Raw genomic sequence first — 13,608 nt, forward strand, 5'->3', positions numbered from 1 at the left:
CCTTCAGCAGGGCTGATTATATGAAATGGCAGTTGTTCAGGCATTAAAAACTGTTCCTTTCATTTTAATAACTGGTGTCTTGGAGCACATTTTTATTAAAGGTCAAAGCATAGTCCCAGAAGGAAACTAATATTTGTAGGATTTTCTCAAAGAACACCTAACCCAGTGAACAATGCTATCAGTATCTCTAAGAGACTCTATGAGCTTGGATGGAAAGTTCTCTCCTTTGGCTGTTTTAGGAAAGTTCACATTTACGTAAAAGTGGTTTGAATTGTGAGAATCCGTGGTCATTTTCATTGCTGGTCATCAGAAACCTATAACAAATTATAGCACTGACATTTACGCCTGTACCTCTAAAATGTGCATACAGGTTAGATTCATGCCAGGTTTGTTGCATGTAAAAATATTTAACACCTTAGACAGTATATTTTTTCTTCAGCTGCAAAATAAGTAGCCAAAAAAAATCAATTTTTCATCTAATGTTACACAGTATTAAAGGTCAGAAGGATATAGGAGAGACGTTGAAGTGGGGGCTGGGGAATGTATTTATTGAACTGCCAGATCTTGGGAAAGTAAATTCTGGAGAACTAAGTTTACTACTTTGACCATAGTGAGTATCTGAGGAACGTGGGTAATGGTTGCCCTGTCAAAAGGACCCTTGTTTGAGACTGCCTTCAGCTGAGCTTTGCATCACAGGACTGACTACTATATAAAGACTTTTTGGTTTTGATCACCTCTGAAATATTTCTTCCTCTGAACTCACTGAGATTGGCTAAGGGGCCTAAGGTGGCAGTTTTTTTTATGTTATTTTTTTCTAAGCTGATAGTTTATTGAGTGCACGTTATGCCCTTGGCAGCTGGCTGGGAACTAGCGATAGTTCTCAAGATGCTTACAGTCTAGTGAGGGAGATAAGACATGTAAAATGATGAGTTATAAATAGGCATGGCTAAGTTCTATAATAAATCTAAGTAGCACTTATGGGATTTTAGAGGAAGCTGCAACTATCAAAACCTTTACTAGTTCTGCCTATTCTTTGAAATGTCCCTTGTCTTTTAGTCAGGCAGTTGAAAAGGCAAACTACCTTCTCTCTGAATGGTGAAGGTTAGGAAAAGGTGCAGGGAGGGAAGCTGGATATACTGAGAGGAAAACTACTTTTTCAAGAGGGGAGGACTGCAGAGGTGGCACTGGAGATTTACTCACTGGAAAGGTGGGAGGGTTAAGAGGAGGCTAGGCTGTTCCCAGAGGAGCTCAAAGATAATATTCAGAGCCTGTATGAAAGACTCTTTATTGCCCATATAGCTAGAGGTATCAAAGTGTTAGAGGGAGTGGATGGCAAAATAAAATATATAATCCCTGTGACCACATCTCAAGGTCAACACTTCACTAATAGCAGCTGGGAGAACCTTGAAACTACTTGTAGTTCTTTCAAGTTAGCCATCATTTCCAAACGTGCCTGCTGAGTCTTCCATGCTGAAGTTGGTTTAATTTCTCAGAGGAGTGAGGAGTACCACCAGTAGTTAAGGAGGAGGAGAGAGCCTATCTGCTTCAGATCTATGCTTCGTCTCCCCTCCTCCCTGCCTCCTTTAGTTCTCATGATCTGCAGGGTTTGGTGGAATGAATAAGTAGCTTTTCAGTTTGAATCAGCAAACTCTTATTGATGACCTCCTGTGTATTAAGGACTATGGAGCATTGGAGAGAAGGATATGACATAGTCTGTACCTTTAAGAAACTTAGTCTAGTGGAAAGCAGACATAAAGTACAATTGCCTGTAATGGGTGACAATGAAAGAAGTGCTGTGCCCAAGGCACAAGCAGATACTATGGAAGCACATGGAGGTGTGACCAAATCCAGATTTGGTTGGGGAGAAGGTGAGCATTGGATAAAGAGTGGCTCTGTGGTAGAAGTAACATTTGAGATGCACCATGAAGGGTCAGTAGAATTTCTGTCAGAGAAATGGAGGGCATTTTAGGTTGAGGGAATATCGGGAGCAAAACACAGAACATATACAAGAACATGTGGAGTATTTGAGTGCAGCCTGTTGTCTGAAGTGTCTGGGGCAGGTTTGTGGAAGAATGTAGTGGGAAGGGTCACCAGAAAAGTGGTTTGGGGCCTAATTGTGCTGTGGTCCTCCAAGAAGACTTGGGGAACTCTCTCTTCTAAGGGATAGGGGTGTTAGGAGGAGTAATGGATCCACCCCAAGTCTGTGGAGAAGCTGTGTACTTTTAGCCCTGTTCTCTTAGCCTGAAGCTCCAGACGGGTGACAGAAGGGTAGCCAAATCCAGTATTGCAGGACTTAATGGGCTTGCTAGAGATGTATAGGGATTGAAATACCTCCTGTACGTAGTAGTATGAAGGCGAGGTGGTGAGGCTTAGAAAGCAGTCATAAAAGTTGCAGGAATCTTCTCACCCTCACCCCTCACCCCCCCAAAAAAAACACCTAATAAACAGAATACCCTGGCAGTGGACTTTCCAGAAAGCTTGCTTGAATTTCCAAGAGTGATGGCTCCCTGTTGGCTCTTAGAATCGGGACAGGATTTCCCCCATCCTTTTAGTTCCCTGGAGGAGGTGTTGATGGTTCCCTTATCCTGTCTGCTTTCTCTAGTTCCCAAGTTTTTCTGTGTATTGGGATTTAGGACTGGGACCTCCCCAGTTCCTAGAGGGCCCTTATCAGTTGTGTATTCATGTGAGCTTGCAGCTGCAATGACTATGTGTCCTTTGTCTTTGCTGAACAAGATGAGTATTGACTGTGGCCACTAAAAAAATGCTGAGAGAGGTTACTGTCTGGGCTATCGAGCATCCTCACATGGGCTTGATAAAAGCAGGCCGCCTCCTCTCTTCCCTGTCTTGGCCAGTGGCATTGTGATCCATTCAGGTGCCCAGAAACCTGGGAGTCGTCCTTGACTTTTCCCTCACTCCCTTTAGTCACCAGTCATCAACTCACACTTTTTTGACCATGACCCATAGTAACAAATGCATTTTACTTTGTGACTCAGAACACACACATGTATCTGATACAAAAGTTATGTAAAACTTACCTTACAATGTCAAATAATCTCTGATATTTTCTATTCCATTTGAATTCCTTTTGAACAGAAATTCAAGATGTCACCCACTAAATTGATTTCACTGGAAGACAAGCAACAGTACCTGCAAACTGGTCTTTGGCCTCCAACTTCCCTCTCCTTGTGCCATTGGTCTTCTCCATATAAATTGGATCAGTACATGCACACATACACACTCCTTCTTAATATTCTCCATTGTTCTCAGGATAAAGTATGTTTCTTAGCATGGCATTCATATCCCACCAAATAGTCCACCTTTACTAGTGTCATCTGGTGCCATTCTAGGCACTACTGCCACCACTCCCTCCTCTGCAAGAAAAAGCAAAACTATAAAATAGATATATCACGTCTTCGGCACAAAATTTTCTTTTGCCTAAAAGGCCCTTCTTCTTCCTCTCCACCTGACAAACTCCTGTTTTTCATTCAATATCCAACACAGATGTAATCTTCTCTTTGAAGCCTTCCGTTCCCTCTGAAGGCAGAGTTAGTTCCTCTTCTATATTCCCTTAGTATTTTGGAAACCTCTATTGTAGCACTCATCACATAACATTTTTATATTTTATTGTATATGTATCAATCTTCCTTGTGGATGGTGAATTTATTGAGAGCAAGAATTATTTTTATAATCTTTTTGGAAAGATATGAAAATGAGATATTTCTTCCCCTCAGTCCCATGTCTTACTCTTAGTTTGCATCAATAAATGTTTATTAAATAATTGATGGCCTCAGGTCTGACTTGACTCCTGTGGCAATTGGAAGGGTCCTGGCCACTGCCCGTTGGTCAGGTGAGAGTGGCAAAGCTCTGCTCCTACTTGGGTTTCCAGGTGGTGAGATGTATGTAGTTGGAATTTATGTTGGTGTTATAAGTGTTAGTAGATTTGTAGAGACTTCCCTTTTAAAATTTTCATGGAACATTAGTAGTACCTTCTAGATGCAGAAATTAATCTTAGAAAATGGAATGGAACAAATAAAATTAGAATATATCTATTATGGAGATGGAGTGGAGAGGGAGTAAAATGCAGTTTATATTTTTAAAAATTATTTTAAAGTCATGTGTGTTATAAATATAATAACTACTAGGTCCTTTACATGTATTATCTTTTATTTATTTATATATATTGTCTTACACATTCTTACAACTACTTTTTTTTTTTTAATTTTTATTTTTATTTATTTTATTTTTTTTCCCCCAAAGCCCCAGTAGATAGTTGTATGTCATAGCTGCACATCCTTCTAATTGCTGTATGTGGGATGCAGCCTCAGCGTGGCTGGACAAGCAGTGCGTCGGTGCGTGCCCGGGATCCGTACCCTGGCCGCCAGCAGCAGAGCGCGTGCACTTAACGGCTAAGCCACGGGGCCGGCCCTCTTAAAACTACTTTATTTCCGTTTTACATATGAGAGATCAGAGGCTTAGAGAAGTCAGAGAACTTGCCCAAAGAGCTAGTTAGTACATGGTGGAGAGGAAATTCAAGTGTGGATCTGGCTAATCAAAGTATTAAGTTGCTTTTCTCATTGGTAATTAAAACTACCGAAGTAACTAATTAAATAATTATTTAGTAAAAGTAATATTTAATATTAATAATGTTTAATATTAATACTATTTATTACTTAGTTAAGTGCCTGCTAATTCTTAAACATAAATTTATAAAATTATAGCATTTATTCTCTAAGTAAACTTACTGTATGCAGCAGATTTGTTCCCTGCCCTCATAGGGCTTAGAGTATAGGAGAGAGACATTAAACAAATCATTAATAAAATACAACTGGGATAGGTGCTATAAGAGGAAATGATAGGGCTCTGTGGGAGAGAGGGGTACATAATTTAGTTGAGGGGTGTGTCACTCAGGGAGGGCTTCAATGAAGAGAAGACATTTAAACTGACACCTAAGTGATGAGTGGAAGTTAGCAAGTCAAAGAATGGATGAAAAAGCATTCCAGGCAGAGAGACCTAGGGGTTTTCAAATTTTTTATCAGCAGGGCCCTTTTTAAAAGTGAAATTTTATGCTCAACTACAATATAGGAATAGATAAAAGGATTGCTACTTGGGTTGAAGAAGTGGGAATGACCTGCTCATTTCAGGTCTTCATAATGTGCCCAATGGTAAGGGACCCTTGCATAGCTCCATGGAAACTCAGAACACAGTTTAAAAACCACAGCTCTAGGGCTGACCCAGTGGCACAAGCAGTTAAGTGCGCGTGCACCGCTGCGGTGGCCTGGGGTTCACCGGTTCGGATCCCGGGCGTGCGCCGACGCACTGCTTGTCAAGCCATGCTGTGGTGGCGTCCCATATAAAGTAGAGGAAGATGGGCATGGCCTGGATGTTAGCCCAGGGCCAGTCTTCCTCAGCAAAAAAAAAAAGAGGAGGATTGGCAGATGTTAGCTCAGAGTTGATCTTCCTCACAAAAAAATAAATTAATTAATTAAAAAAATTAAAAAAACCACAGCTCTAGTCCAATCCCCTCATTTTACAAATGGGGAGGTGATTTGGGCAATCATAAGGGATTTGTCATGGGCCTCTTTATCAGTAGTGGAGGATCTGAGACTCAAATCCAAAGCTAACTATGTGAACTGCTCCTTCTGCGACACTTTGCTTCTTGCCTGAGTGTCCCATTTTGATGGTCATGGGGACAGGGGTCTCTTGCCTTGAATATGAACAGTGTAGCACTGATCACCAGGTATATGATACTGTGTATTCTTGGCGCTCACTGTCTGTGTCCTGGGAGAGACAGCAAGTAAACCTGAAAATAGTACAGGATGATAAGTGTTGTGTTTAGCAGATGTACAGATCTTATAGGAGCACAGGGGAAGCGGGGCTGCCTGGGGATGGTCAAGGAAAGCAGTTGCATTGGCTTTCTGGGGGCTAGAACCAGAGGACATGGAGTCTTCAGGAGTTATTAGGAAGGGAAGAAGTAATTGTAAACTACTTTTTAAGACGTTCCAAGTGAGAAGGAAAGATGAGAGGATGATCACCAGAGGGAGAAACAGGATGGAGGGGAAACATTTTGTTATTTGTTTTTTAAGATGGGGAGACACTGGAGCTTTTTTTTTAAGCCTAGGGGAAGAAGCCTTTGGGAAAGAAGAGAAGAAAGTAAATTGTGGAGGTGGGGAGGGGTTGAAAAACAGACTGGTTCCAGTCTCAGTCCAGCCAGAGAACTGCTCTGGCAGACAACTCCTGACCATTGCAGGAGGGCTCTGTAAAATCACCACAGCAGTTTTGATATAGCTGTAGGGCTTTTGAGCTCATGCTGGATTCCAGCAGCTCCAAACCTGCTATATATGGTGAGCCCTGGCCATGTGCACGTCCTCTTTCTCCCTCCCCCAGCCAGAGTCGCTCTGTTCAAACACCCACACATGTAGGTTTTTGCCCAAACCAAAGGCTTATGCAGCATCATTTTACCAACGTTGCATAACTTAAGAGCACTTGGTACCTCCTACCCGGGAGTTTGTTCTTTATAGTGGATCTGACAGGCAGGCCACAGGCCAGCTGTAGCTCTTGGAGGAGGCTCACTGTCAGGTGAGATGGCTTCAGGAAGTGCCTCACCCCACTTGTCTGTTTGCCCACAGACTGCCCTGTGGCCCCCATGCTCCCCACATAAAGGTTAGGCTTCGTGGGGAGAGAGTTTAGGAAACCAGGTGGAGATAGCCGTGTACACAGCCCCGGGAAAGGGTCAGCGTGCCAGCTCACAAATAAATAAACTCATTCATTAGCACACTGCTGAGGCTTGAGTGTGGCCATGTAGGCCCTGCTTTCTTGGCCTCAGCTGGTGGCAGAGTAAGGGAAACAAGCTACGTGAAAGTCCTCTTTGGGATTCCTTCATAGCAGCCAGAGTGACAAACCTGCCCAAGTGCCCACTAGCCTTCATTGAATTCAAAATCAGATCCTTTCTGAGCAGCTTATAAACTACCATGAGGGAGAAACAAGGCCAGAACACAACTGGCATTGTCAAAAGGCCCAAACAGCAAGCGAGACAGGATGCTCAGAGCTGCCAATACATGGCAGGAGGTCAGCATGAGGAATAACAAGAATTCTTCCCTCCTAGATTTAGACAGAGAGGGGAGGAAAGCAAAGCTAGGAAACTCGCGTTCCTTTGAACTCTGCAGGCAGTGTTGCTGTCTTCCTCCTTGTGTGATTTAGCAGGAAGAGGCTCTTGGAGCTGTGCTGTCACAGAATGGGGGAAACAGCCAATACTGACACTGCCCTGGGAGACACTGTGTTTTGGGGAAAGAGAGGGGAACTCAGGCTTCATTCTAGCTCTTCTCTTCTCCACTGTGCAATCTTAAGTTACTTAACCTTTTCAGATTGTCAGTTTTCTTTTCTATGAAATGGGGACAGTTATACTAGACAGATGGTTATGTAGATTGAAAGAGATAGTCAATGCAAATGCGTCTTACAGTGACAAGTCTCATATTAGAGGACTTAATAAATGGTAGTAATCATTATTATTATTTGCCATAAGGCAAAGTTTATATCTTAGCCCTTTATTTTTTGAGACTCCTAGTCTGTGAGTCTTTCTTCTCTTTTCCTCTGTCTCTATGCTTGCCTTTTAGAGATATTAGGAAGCCATCAGACTAGGGCTTTGAACACTCCTTTTTTTCTTTACTTTGCTAGCTGGGTTATTTGCTTTCCTTATATGTAAAAGAGATCAGTATTATTTATGAGCCACTGGAATCACTGAGAGACAAGGATAGTACTGTGAAGCTTAAAACCTCAATAATAAATTGTGGGTTTAAGAACATCATCAAGCTTGGGAGGGGCAACTGGAATTGCTCCTAAACAGAGAGTGGTTTATGCACAGATTAAGTCTATACTCAGAGTAGGTGCTTAATAAAAACTTTATAAATGAATGATTAAATCAATTATTTAGTGCAAGAATTTTTTTATTACTAGATTGTCTTCTTTTTTAAGAGATTTTTAAAAATAGACTTTATTTTTTAGAGCAGTTTTATGTTTGAGCGGAAGATTGTCTCTTTTTAAAGTTGATTTTGCATTCTTAACGGCAACTTTTATTGTGTTTTAGCATGGAATTCCCCCCTTCTTCCTTCACTATTCCCCCTAGAACAGGGCTCTGAAATTATGAAATTGAATCAGTAGCAAAATGTAATTTGACCTCTCAACATTTAATTTAAGCATTTCTTATGAGGAATGCATCCATGATGTGAACTGAAGTAGAGGTGTTCTCTTCTTTTGTTTAAACCTAGTATTTTCAATTGTTGTGAAATAGTTTATTTACTAATGACTCAAATATGATTGTTGTATGGCCCAAGCCTGTGACAAGTGTTGGCTTGGTTTTGCAGTGGGTACCAGGGTCATCAGATCTTTTTTGTCTTTCTTTACCATTTTGAATTTGTTTTACTCATTTTCCTTTCACCTTTCAATATACTTTAACCTTTTCTGGATGATTCAGGATGTCCTGTAACTCTTAACTATATTTTGCCAGGCTGTCTTCTTTGGGTTGCACTGGGTAGGTTTACCCTTCCTGTTGAACCTCAGTTGCTGTGCTATTTTTTTGTGTCTGTTTTAAATAAATGTTTAGTTTCTTCCTTTCCTGTTAAGTTGCCAGCAGTTAGTTTTTATTGTTGTAGGTATGCTTGCCTCAAGTTAGCCAGTCTTTTGCCTTCTGATATAGTATTTCTATTGTGATGCTAGTTTTGAAACTTAAATTACTGCCCGTGTGAGGATTAAATGAAAAATAGAATAAATGGATTCTTGAAGGTTTGTTCTAATCATTAAAGGAGGCAGAAAAACTTAGTATGACTCTGGGATCAGATTATCATGGTTTAGAATCAGCTTTAACACTTACTGGGTTTGTAACTCTGGGCAAGTTACTTCTCTAAGACTCAGTTTCCTCAACTGTAAAATAGGGACAGGAAGAATACCCGCTTCATAGAGTTATAAGGATTAAATGAAATAATGCATCTAAATCACTTAGCACAGGGCCTTGCACATAGTTGTTGTAGCTGTTAATTATAGCACTTGTCTATTTTTGCTATATAAGGATTTTTTTCTTTTTTCCTATTTCTTAGTCTTTTTAGAATAGGAAAAATTGCCAGATAAGCTGAATTCAGCTTACATTAGATGTTACCCTAACAATTTCTAGATAAATTAGTGGAAATCTATTACCTCTGGCATCTAAAAAAGGTTTCACTGGGGTGACTATGGGTGACTATCTGTGGATGAAACATAGAGTTAGAGTTGAGATTTCTTCACCTTCGTTCTTTTGTAGCGGATTACGTGTTTTCTCAATGTAAGAATAGTGTGTGTAGAATGCTACCATTGTGAACAAATGGGAAAAAAAGAGTCTGCCATTTATGTAAAAAGAATATATATCTATATGAGTTTGTGGATTATTTGTGGAAGGATTCCTAAGGTTACCTTAGGGAGAGGAACTGGGTGGCTGGGGGATGTGAGTAGGAAGGAGACTTAGTTTTTATTACTGTGTGCATGTATTACCTATTCAAAACAGTTATTAAACAAAGAAAGGAGTAGACGGAATGTGTAGGCTTCAAGGTCAGGTGGCCTAAGAATTGACCTTCAGCTGCTTGGTCTGGACATTCCAGGCAGCTGACTGTCTTTTAAGATGTGGGCCCTGGCCTTCTGTGGTGCTTTTTTCTTGAAGAGGACAAACACAGAAGTTCTTCACAACAGGACTACTTTTCTGTCCTTAATTACCTAGAGAATTTGGTTCACAAACTCAGGGCAAAAATTAGTTGAGCTTTAGTTAGCCGAATATGTTACTGGTGAATGGACAGCTATGTGGATCAGAATCTTATTTTTTCAGTAGAACTCATAAGAATCTTCAGTATACTTCCTGTTGATGAGAAGACTGATTCTTTGTTTTGATTTTATAACTTTAGCTGTGTGTGATGAAATTTGCTGTAGAGCTTTATATTCTAAGGTGTTTTGCATCAATTAAGTGTCTATTGAACTAATTAGGTACAATGTTTTAGGAGTAATTAGAAGTTACCCTCCTTTTGTTTAGTAGGCTTGAATCCATATTTTCTAAACTGTTAGTATCAGCAAAATTAAGTGCAGGTTGTAATAAACTTTGCTGGTTGCATATCTCTTAAAAGGCAGGTGCACACTTTAGTTTGTATTTCTGGATCAGACTCTTCTGAATACTGTAGTTCTACTAAAGTAAATATTCATCAAATTTGTCATTTTCTAGCCCTGGTGACATTAATATTTATATTACAAAGTTGATGCTGGAAAGAAAGGGTTAATTTCTCAGACGCTCATCTGCTCTCAGTGCCTAGGTGCTAATCTTATACCCCTTCTTCCTGAAAAACATTCAGTGTCTACTGAGTAAAGTCCAGACTTTTTTAGCATGGCATTTCAAAGCCCTTCATGACCTTTCTGGCGGCATATTTTTCTGTTTCCTGGACCTGCCCTCCTACAAAATCTAGGTATTCATTGTTCCCTTACATATGCTGAGCTCTTCCATTGCTCTGCCTTTGCTCATGATGTTCCACCTTCTGGAAATTCTCCTTATCTTTTGTGTCTGCCTGTCTAACTTGAGCTCATCTTTCCAAGCCTCAGGTAGAATATTTCATTTTCCATGAGGCTTTTTCTTATCCTGCTCAGCCAAAAGTATCCTCTCAAACTCCATTGCACTTATGTGCTTCTCTTGGGACACTTACTACATTCTCTTTTAGGGCTATTTGTATATGGCATATTTTATACTCCCCTAGGAGACTAACTGCTTCTTGGAAGCTGGGCTCTTTTTAGCCATCACTCTGATCCCCACAGCATCCAACCATATATATATCCTCACACAGTAGGATATCAATTTATGTTCGTTGAGTGAATTCAATGTCAGTCAGCATCTTGAAAGTGTCTTCAATTTACTTTATCTTTTCAAGCCAGATAACCATTTGAGCTGACTGTTATCTATAAGGGTTACAGAACAAATAGCTGTGAAACAAAAAACACTTCACCCTATGTTGATATAGCTAGTAAGTTTATGGTCTGAGAAAATCTGTGCCTTGTAAACCTCAGAGGGCAGGTGTATTAAGAAACTACAGTATTTTCAAATAAAGAAGAATTCCATTACATCACTATTGCTGTTGATGAATTGGCCTCTGACGACACTTAAGCATCAAAACACACAGCGTCTTTTCAGGTGAGAGGCTGACATGAGTGATTTGATTAACTTTAAGAAAAATCTTATGAAAAAGAACTGTTGAACTTTTCCCAGTTTGTTTCTGCCTTCGACTGTGCCCTACTTCATATAAAGTGGACAAATCTTTTTCCATGACCTGTTTTTATTGTCACAAAGTGTTATTTCTTTAGGCATTAACTGGCTTCAAAGGTTACAAATTTGGAATCACAGCATCAGCAAATCCCAAGGTTGGAAGGGACATTAGAGATCATGTATACAACCTTCTGTCAGATATCTGAGTTCCCACCAAGCATTATTCATCCTTCAGAAATAGGCAAATTCTCTGCTTTTTCAGTTCATCCATTCCATCATTTGAATCTTCAGAAACTCCCCTGTTAGAAAGTTTTTGCTTTCAATATTCAATGTTGAGTAATTCTTTCTCCCTCTGTGGCCCACTCATTGGTTCTGATTCTAACTCTTGGATAGTCTAATCACTTTTCTACAATATTTAGGGCGACTCTCCTGTTTTTCTCCATGTTGAATATCTTCTGATCTTTCATCTTTTCCTCTTGTCTCTTAAAATATAATGTTCAAAACTATGGACAGTATTCCAAGTAGATTCTGATCTGTGTATGTAGAACACAAATCTCACTTTGCACATTGAAGATATATTTCTGTTACTGTGTCTAAAATCACATTAGTTTTGGGGGCAACCTCCTTATCCTCTTGACCCTCTTTGAACATATACTGTCAACTTTTCACACATAGGTAGGCATGACTCAGCTATCCTGTACCTCTACAGTTGTGCTTCTAGACCCAAGTGCAGGACCTTAGATTTATCCCTGTTCAAATTCATCCTGTTAGATTCAGCCCATTAAAACAGCTTATTGAAATATTTTTGGTTAATGGTTGGGTCATCCAGCATATTTGTCTTCCTGCCCAGCTTCTTGTCATCTTCAAATTTGATAAGTATGTTTTCTTTTCTCCATCTTAGTCATTACCAGAGATGTTGAGGCAGGCCAGGCTGGAATCATTCCACCGTACTGTGCTATTGCTAGTAGTGTTTTTTGTGTGTGTGAGGAAGATCGGCCCTGAGCTAACATCTGCCAATCCTCCTCTTTTTGCTGAGGAAGACTGGCCCTGGGCTAACATCCATGCCCATCTTCCTCCACTTTATATGGGACAAGCCACAGCACGGCCTGACAAGCAGTGCGTCGGTGTGCGCCTGGGATCCAAACCGGCGAACCCTGAGCCGCCACAGCAGAGCGTGCGCACTTAACCACTTGCGCCACTGGGCCGGCCCTTGTTGCTAGTAGTTTTTAATGGGCAGGATTAATTATGAGTGGAGAAAGATAGAATTGTCACTTTAGACCAAATATTCCATAACTATAGCAGGAATTGTCTTTTAGGTGAGTAGTCCTATTGTAGCTGCTTAATAACTATTTAATGAGAGATAATAGAAATAAGTATGGTGATGAAAATGAGATTAGGAACTAGCTTGGAAAGTTGATGACCCTTTTTATATTCTTATATATAATTAGGTATAATATTATATTTATTAATTAATAAAATATAATTCTTATATTCTTATGTAAGGTCTCAGGCAGACAGTTCTCTGGGCTGATTAGAGCTAATGTGATGTGATATGCGGGATAGAGTCCTAAACTTGGCCCTGAGATGTTTTATAGTGCCTACTATATACTTAAGCCCTGGAGATACAATGGTAAAAAAAAAACAGACTTGATCTTTGCCTTCAGTGGAGGCTACATTCTAATGGGGGAAACAATTTGATAATTACATGGATGAAATTGTAATACTTTCTGTGATCTATGTTCTGGACAAGTGCTGTCTAACAGGAATATAACGCAAGCCACATATTTAAAAGTTTCTAGTAGCTCCGTTTAAACAAGAGAAAAAATGAAATTACTTCAATAATAGATTTTACTTAACTCAATATATCTGAAATAAAATTTCAATGTCAGTAATACAAAAACTTCGAGATATTTATATTCTTTTTCTTGAACTAAATCTTTGAAATCTTAAACTTCTTAAGTTTAATCTTAAACCACATCTCAGTTTGAGTTAGCCATATTTCAAGTGCTCACTAGCCACATGTAGCTAGTGGCTTTTGTATTGGATAGCACATACTATACCCACATTGAAAGACTACTCTATAGTGTTGGGCAAATTACTTTCCTTCTTTAGGACTCCTGTTTTCATCAGTAAAATGAAGGATTCAGACTTGCTCATCTTCTGACAACTAAATGTGGTCCCTTCTGTGTATGAGGGAGCTTTCTGAGGTGCTCTAAATAATCTATATCTTGCTCTGGGTGGTGCCTACATGGGTGTGTATAATATGTAAAAATTCATCAAGCTGTACACTTAAGATTTGTGTACTTTACAGTATCTATATTATACATCAATGAAAGTTTTTTTTGAAAAAAATA

At 39.8% G+C, this 13,608-nt stretch overlaps 1 protein-coding gene across 2 annotated transcripts in view; it reads left to right on the top strand.

Annotated features, from left to right (window-relative positions):
* LOC131418490 (ubiquinol-cytochrome-c reductase complex assembly factor 1) overlaps positions 1-13,608 on the top strand; it is a 96,311-nt gene that overhangs the window by 38,615 nt on the left and 44,088 nt on the right. The gene's annotated exons all lie outside the window — the stretch shown is intronic.

The sequence above is a fragment of the Diceros bicornis genome, chromosome 19 (genome assembly GCF_020826845.1).
Source record: "Diceros bicornis minor isolate mBicDic1 chromosome 19, mDicBic1.mat.cur, whole genome shotgun sequence".
NCBI classification, from domain to species: domain Eukaryota; kingdom Metazoa; phylum Chordata; class Mammalia; order Perissodactyla; family Rhinocerotidae; genus Diceros; species Diceros bicornis.